Raw genomic sequence first — 8961 nt, 5'->3', positions numbered from 1 at the left:
GGCAGGATATACTACTGTAAAATGCGGAAGCACAGGACTGCTTGGATCCTCCACAGTTGACATGAAAGTTCATTCTCTTGTTCAACAACCTTTTAATTTAAATGCTTTCTATATACCAGGAACTATTTTAGGGGCTGGAGATCCAAATTAGGGGCTAAAAGAATGTGAAGCATGAAGAACATCAGGAAATATTCAGAGGAGAAAGTTGCAAGAAATAATATGGGTAGAAACCTTTCTCCCAACTCTGTAAGGCTCCACAGAGTACTGACTAGTCTTTTTCTTCCTTGACAGATAACTTTTTGAAAGAATAATGTAGGGGTGCCCTGGGTGGTTCAGGTGGTTAAGCATTTGCCTTCAGCTCAGGTCACAATCCTGGGGTCCTGGGATCCAGCCGTGGGGGGGGGCAGGGGGGGTCCCTGCTCAGCAAGGAGTCTGGTTCTCCCTCTCCCTCACTCTCTGCCCCTCCCCCCCGCTTGTACACACTCTCTCAAATAAAATGTATAAAAAAAATAATCTATACCTCTACTTCTGTACAGAATTAAGAATGAACATTTAGAAACTTTTATAGGAATTTGACACGGCCATGACCTCCAAGCCTGTCATCAGTGTACTTGTCTTGTTGAACAGAGTGTAGACCAGTTAGGTTGTCATCCAACTCTCAGGGTACCTTGCACCTGGTGCAAGCGACATACTAGTCACGCACAGCAGGACTGCTGTCAGATTAGAAATTACAGATACTGTGCTTCACCACAGACATTCGAAAAGCACTGGTCTATACCATACTGTTTCCACTTCATCACATGTTCACTCTTCAAGCCATTTCAAACTGGCATCAGCCCTCCCCACCATGCTGAAAATGCCACAGGAAATGTCACTGACCTCCTTATGGCCAAGTTTGGTGGATTCTTTTATGTCCTCATGGTATGTGACATCTCCAGCATTTGACACCCTTTGTTTCTGTAACATTACGGAAGTTGTGTTCTCCCACCTTGCCGACAACTCCTCCTTTCTGTCCAAGCTTCTCTTCTGCCTACTCGTTGGCCTGTTTCTCTTCTCAAGTTACACTCACACAGATTACTGCTGGGCAATCTTACTGATGTTCCATGGTTTCGACTATACACTGTTGACTTCTAAATCTCTATTTCCAGGGTTATAAACTTGATGGTACACTAATGTGCTTAGAATATTTACAAAAGAAATCAGTTTAAGTTAAAAAAGCAAGATAAACAGAGAATCTTTTTTCTTTTACAATTATTTTCAAAAATTATGTATTACTTAAGCCCCAGAAACCATTTTTATTCCAAATGAAATCGTATAGGAAACTATAATATACAAAACAAAATAAAAGTTTCTCTGAAATGGATGTGAGCCCTATTCATTTAGACCTTTACTTCTTGGGGCTCTCAGGTAATAGCTAAACCACAGGGTATCTTTTCTTTCTCTTTTTTTTTAAAGTAGGTTACATGCCCAACATGGGGCTTGAGCTCACAACCCTGAGATCAAGAGTCATATGTTCTACTGACTGAGCCAGCCAGGAAGCCCTACCATAGGGTTTTTTAACTTGGGGTCTTTGGATGCCCAAGGGATCCATGGAAAGAATTCAGGGGATCTATGAAAAATTACATTTTTAAAAAAAGATTTTATTTGAGAAAAAGAGAGAGTGCGTGAGAGAGAGCACGAGCAGAGGGGAGGGGCAGAGGGAGAGTGAGAAGCAGATTCCCCACTGAACAGGGAGCCAGCCCAGGGGGCTCAATCTCAGGACCCTGGGATCATGACCTGAGCCAAAGGCGGACACTTAACTACTGAGCCACCCAGGTGCCCTGAAAAATTACATCTTTATTTTAACTAACCACTACTTGAAATCTATTACTTCCTTAAACTATGAATATAGACCAAAAAAAAAATTATGAATATAGACCATAAACCACAGAACTATCAGCAGTACTTATAGGTTCGTCACCAATAGAAATCACACATTCAAGTCATATTATGTTATCGCAGATCTCAAAGTATCATTTACATTCATCACTACATATTATGGTAGTTATTATATTGCCACTACACACTTATATAATGTGTTAATAAAGAAGCATATATATTAAGGTATCATTTTTGATGGGTATATTTTATATATATAAATACATACGTATATATAAATTTTAAAACATCCTAAGTAGGGATCCATGGTGCAAGAAGAGGCTAAGAACCCCTGTAGAAACTCAGGGTTCTGTGAGAATTACCCACATGGAACACATAACTCCCAGAGTAAGTTCTCTACTTTGGCCCTAATCCTTCTCCAAAAGGATGTAATGGAAGTGGTGATAAAAAGGCCCTTTTTGTTATTTTAAAGAGATATTCAGTGAAGAAAGAAGCTGTTGGAATCTCATTTCAAATAATTCTGTATTTGAGGGGAAAATGTCTTGATTTTTTAAAAAAACATTCTTCTCTAAATGCTATTTAAAGCACACTTCTATGAAATTTTTTCTCTTTCAATTCTTTTTTCCTGTATTCCCTCAATGCTTATTCAATTGTTTATCACTGAATACTTATTAGTTCACAGGTCTATTTTGTCTTGCCAACTGGATTATAAAAGTGCCCTTGAGAAGTTTATTTCTCAGGATGGCGAGAACAGTGTTCTACAAATAGACATTCAATAAATGTTTCCTGATGTGTATAAGGCCTTTCACAAAAGTGAACTTATTTACCATAAAAGCAAAAATAAAAACCAATATGGTTAAGCAATGTTTATTACCAGGTGCTGAAAAAAGAGGAATCTTTGGTTCTGGATAATATTTTGTGAAAGGAATTAAGATATATGTTTATAAATAGCTTTTATTTACTAGTAAGAATTAAAAATCTTCCTTAATAAAAAGTGATCTTTCAGATAATCTGAAAATTCCATTTTCTATCACCAGCAGAGTGGGACAGGCTTTCTCTAATGACCAGATTATATGAATATTGCTAAATTCTTTTTGATCCAGGAATTCAGCCATGATTTTTAAAACTATAAGATAAATTCTACTTCAAAGATGTTATTTATACCTATGGTAGTTTTAATTTTTTCTTATCTATTGAAACCATTGTTTTATGAACATTACTGCAAATCAGGTTTGTAAATCTAAATTCAAGTAGCAGAACTCTGACTTTTTAACCAATGGTTTATTTCAAAATGCTACTTTCATTAAAAAGGTGTTAATATTTTTTCCTTCCACATTTACAAATTTCTTATTAAGTCTCTTCTGAGCCAATCTGATGTTTAAATGATCTTAAATGTCAATAATACTAAAAATATAGCTAACAATTTCCAAATAGTGGTTAATTTTTTTAACCATTAATTAACCTTTAATTTGGAAATCAATCAAGTCCTGTCATTTCTACATACCTCTTAAATACACTCATTCCAAGTGCATTTGCCACTGCCTTAATTCAGGCCTCCTAACAGCCTCCAATTTCCTCACCCTCCCATACATTCTCAACATGGTCATAAAACGATCAGACTTGGGTTTCAGAAAGATCATGACACTCCTCTGCTTAAAACCCTGCACTGGCTCCTTATCAGGCACAGGTTTCATGTTCGTTAGCACGGTATCCATGGCCCTCAATGATAAGGCTCACACTCACCTCTCCTGCACTTCTCTCATCACAGGGCTTCAGGCTAAACTAAGCAGCCGTGAGGAACTATTTGCAGGGCCTCTGCAAGGTTTTTCCTTTCCCCAGAGCAATCCTCTCACACTGAGTTCTGGTCAACTCCATCACACTTCACAACCCAGCTCACACATTACTTCTATAAAGCCTTCTTGAAGCCCATCCAACTTCAATGTTAATCATCCCTCTTCTATGTCTTGTAACATATCATCATACTTATCACATGGCATTGTAATTGTTTAAATGCTTGCCTTTCCTGTATCACCGTACTTTCTGAGACCGTGAAAGGCGCTTCATGTTTGTTGAATTGAACTAAATTTGATCTAATGATCTGAGTAATTGGGAAACAGAGATGGGATGTTTCCAGAATGATTCATAGTGGCCAGGATGATCATGTTTCTCCACAGCAAACATAAATCTTACGGTTCTTTAATCACAAGGATTACCAGACCTTCTTGGAATAGCACACAGAACACAAATGCTTAAATATAGATAGCTTCTGGCTTAGTGCAAAATACATACATTATGTTTTATCTTAAGTCTTTTAGCACAATACAAAGTAAAGGATGGTTTATTTACACTGTGTACTAGAAACTAGTATTTATTCACCCTTATCATACACATACCAGGAGAAAAGTAGAGTCCTGATATATTGGAAACTATATGAAAGTTATGTAAGGGGTGCCTATAATCAAGTCCCAATGAAACCAAACTAAATGGCATAAAAAATACAGGGAAATTCTGTGGCTTCAAGTATTTACGGTAGACTGCACCAAGTCATACAGCAAGCATTCAGGTAGGTGGGATGCATAATTTTCTAGATCCAAATCTGCTCCTCTGTGACTACAGACACAACAAAGTTCTCTTTCTGGGGTAAAAAATACTAAGGCATTTACACAAACAATATTGAAAGATAAAGTCTTCCCTTTTAGCAGCACACACAAATGACTTAAAAACTAGTTTTAGCTACAGATATCTCCGTATTAGTCATAATAGCTTAACAAATAATTTTATCTGCAATATTTAAAATTTGCTCGATTTAACTTTGCTCTTTTCTGTATTTCGCAGATTCCACACTAAACACATTATTTTTGAAATAAAAATATAATCATTTAAAAAAGTTATGCAGAAAAGTGTCAACTTATGTTAGCCTAGCCCATTTTTTAGGGTTTTTCTATGAGAATGTCATTAGAGTTTCTGTTTTACCGAAGGCTCGTTTTTTAGAATTCTATTCATTATTTTACATATTGCCAAGAGAAAATCTGAATGAAATAAAATATCCAGCTCAGAGAAGAAAATCTTTTTTTGCAGTGGCAATCACACTGAATGACACTTCAACTAATCCCAAAACTTTTTTCTATAGCCAGGACACAAGATTATCTATCTAATTCAATCACCTGGTATTTATTAAAAATTGCTATTCAGTGATAACTACAAGGCATTTTTCTTTAGCAGGTAGATAAAAACAAAGCCAAAATTAGGAGGTAAACACTGCTAAATCAACCTCATACCAAATTTAATTCTAATGCAGCAATTATTCAAAATGTATACATGACTCAATATGCAATAGTATTAAAAACTGTAAATCAACAATTTTGCTTTTAAAACCAAGGCCTGAAAAACCCAGATACATTCTAAAACCTAAATATATTGCAAATTAGGAAAATTACTAACACCAAGTTTTGTTAGTTCCCCATCCCCCTCATGTAAATGACTTTTTGAAATGGAAACTATAAAGAAACTATGCATCTGTTCATAAAACAATTATCAATAAGCAGTAATGAGTAAAGGGATTGTCACTCTATCTTTCTAGTTCTTTGATCCATAGCTTTATTTTTTATTATTTTTTTAAAAAGATTTATTTATTTTAGAGAGAGAGCACACAGGGGAGGGGCAGAGGGAGAGAATCTCAAGCAGACTCTCCATCCAGCACGGAGCCCAACACCAGGTGATCTAACAACCCTGAGACCATGACCTGAGCTGAAATCAAGAGTCAGACGCTTAACCAATTGAGCCACGGGTGCCCCACAGTTTTGGGTTTTTTTTTTTTTTTTAAGATTTTATTTTTAAGTAATTTCTACATCAGTGTGGGGCTTGAACCTACAACCCCAAGATCAAGTTACACACTCCACCAACTGAGTCAGCCAGGCATCCCTGATCCATAGCTTTTTTTATACACAAAAGGTTTACACATTAATCTTCACATAAAATACTTTTACACTTATTTCATGAAGTCTACAACTCTTTCATATCTTATTCCTTGTACGGTATAGCAAAGTTTTATGATCTCTAGAACAAAGTACTCTATTGCCATTTTTACCTTTGATAAAACTAATTATGCCAATTTGGGAACTGACTTTTTTATCTGGTGATTTAGTTTGCTGCTAATAAAAAAAGGCCTCATCAGCTCACAGAAACACATAGAAACTATGGGACATATGCCCAGGAATTTTGTGATTCACTCAGTAACTATCAACTTCCCAAAGGAAATATTTGAAATTCCACTATTAAGAATATATTGAATGAGGAAAAAGTACAAGAAGATAGTACCATTAAGTGCTTTTTCATGTTAGAAAATTATACATTTGAGGGGCACCTGGGTGGCTCAGTCGTTAAGCATCTGCCTTCAGCTCAGGTCATGATCCCAGGGTCCTGGGATGGAGCCCCACATCAGGCTCCCTGCTCAGCAGGAAGCCTGCTTCTCCCTCTCCCACTCCCCCTGCTTGTGTTCCCTCTCACTGTCTCTCTCTGTCAAATAAATAAAATCTTTAAACAAAAAATAAATAAAAATTATACATTTGAACAAAAATCTGTTCCAAATTTTCATGTTATCTGTTCTAAACTTTCATGTTATGCCAAATAAACTACTAAACCACTGTGTACACATAATCAAATTAGCTGTCAGAACTCAAGAGTAAATGGAAGTTTTTATATATCTAGATGAAGAGTAATCAAAGCTACTTCCAAGTGAACACATCTAGGGAACATGTAAGAAAAACCTAATAAGCTAAAAAAAATCAACTGGCATTTACATTTTTTAAAGATTACTTTGCTTATCAAGTGCCTGTTCTCATATTCCATTGTTTCAATAATCCCAGAATAAACCTTTTCTCTTAACGGGAACAAATTCATTTGTGTGCCTTAATGAAACAAGTATCAAAGACAAAAATGACCTTTTAAAATATTAATGACAGGGGCGCCTGGTGGTGCAGTCCATTAAGCTTCTAACTCTTGGTCATGATCTCAGGGTTGTGAGATTGAGTCCTGCATCGGGCTCTGCTCTCAGCGGAGTCTGCTTGGGATTCTCTCTCTCTCTCTTTCCCTCTGCCCCTCCCACTCATGCTCTCAAATAAATAAATGTCTTTAAAAAAATATTAATGAATTTTCGACACCTCACAGGGATACAGTGATGCCATGCCTCTTTTATCTACAGCTTGGTTATCTTACATACTTATTAAAATACCAAAAACCAGGGGCGTCTGGGTGGCTCAGTCGTTAAGCGTCTGCCTTCGGCTCAGGTCGTGATCCCAGGGTCCTGAGATGGAGCCCCACATCGGGCTCCCTGCTCAGGGGGAAGCCTGCTTCTCCCTCTCCCACTCCCCCTGCTTGTATTTCCCTCTCTTACTGTCTCTCTCACTGTCAAATAAATAAATAAATAAAATCTTTAAACAAACAAAAAAATATATATATACCAAAAACCCAGAAAGTACATCAAAGTTCTTTAAACAGCCAAAAGAAATGTTAGAAGGTTCATACACTCAGGCATTTTGCTCTCAAGCCCACAATCAGCCTATTCACTTTCTTACACACAATTCAAATAAACTGGCTTTCCAAGTCCACAGGAGACGAAAAGCATTAAGAGAAGCTGGTATAAGTAAAGGATAGTGTTAATAGCAAAATGCAGTATCTGAGAGTTACAAGTTTTAAAGTCAAAAGGAAAGCTAAAGGGGCACCTGGGTGGTTTAGTCGGTTAAGTGGCTGACTCTTGATTTCAGCTCAGGTCATGATCTCAGGGTTGTGAGATCATGCCCTGCGTTGGGCTCCGCACCTGGTGTGGAGCCTGCTTATTGTCTCTCTCCCTCTCCCTCTGCCCCTCCTCTGCTTCTCTCACTCTCAATTTAAAAAAAAGAAAAAAGAAAAATAGTTACCAAAAAAAAAAAAAAAGCATAAAAAAATCCAAAGTTGACTGTTCTGAGGCTAATTACTTGCAAGTAACCATATACTTCAGGAGAATCTTAGTCAGCATACTACTACCTTATAAAATTGAAATTAGGGGCGCCTGGGTGGCTCACTCGTTAAGCAGCTGCCTTTGGCTCATGTCATGATCCCAGGGTCCTGGGATGGAGCCCCACATTGGGCTCCCTGCTCCGCGGGAAGCCTGCTTCTCCTTCTCCCACTCCCCCTGCTTGTGTTCCTGCTCTCACTCTCTGTCAAATAAATAAATAAAATCTTAAAAAAAAATGAAATTAATGACTTTGAGTCTTTCATGCAATTTCCTCTATTTAAGTATTACATTTTGACATCAGCCTACTTTTTGATAGTATGACATCTGGTTTGCTGGAGACTGTTGCAACTTAAGCCTATTGTCCTGGCATAATTATTAAAACTCTCCCTTTTACTCTCAAGAAATGTCCTGGTTTGGGCTGCAAATTTTAGGATCATCCTACAAAATACTTTCTATGTGCCAGTAACTACTCAAGGTGCTTTCATTTATCCTCAAATCTTATGAGACAGAGTATAATTATACATGAACTAAGGCTCTGAGAGGTCGATTTTCCTAAGATCACTCAATTAGTCCAGTGTTAAAGACCAGTATGTGAACAACCCCAAGCAGTCTGATACCAAAGTTCTAGTACTGAACCACTATGATACACCATACTATCTCTCCTTAGAAAGATGGGTAGAGGAGCATAGGGAGGGAGATATCCAAGTTTTGGAAAAAGAATAAGAGGTATCAGCCTTGGGGTGTCTGGCTGGCTCAGTCAGTAGAGCATTTGACTCTTGAACTCAGGGTAGTGAGTTTGAGCCCCATGTTGGGTGTAGAGATTACTTAAAAATAAAATCTTAAATTTTTTTTTTTTTTTTTTTAAACAAGAGGTATCAGCTTTCTGGACAATGTGTTTATCCAATCCTAACGGTTTCCACAATTCCATAAAACTTACAATACTGAAACAGATATCTAAGAAAATCTTTGAAGTGTAAAATTATTTCAGACTTTATGACCATGGGCTTCCTTAGGAAACAAAAATTCCAAGACTATTTTTCAAATATTCTTGAGACACTACTTTGAAAACATACTGAATAATTATGTCCTGT

Source organism: Zalophus californianus, chromosome 6 (assembly GCF_009762305.2).
Source record: "Zalophus californianus isolate mZalCal1 chromosome 6, mZalCal1.pri.v2, whole genome shotgun sequence".
NCBI lineage: Eukaryota > Metazoa > Chordata > Mammalia > Carnivora > Otariidae > Zalophus > Zalophus californianus.
This window is presented reverse-complemented; position numbering follows the sequence as displayed.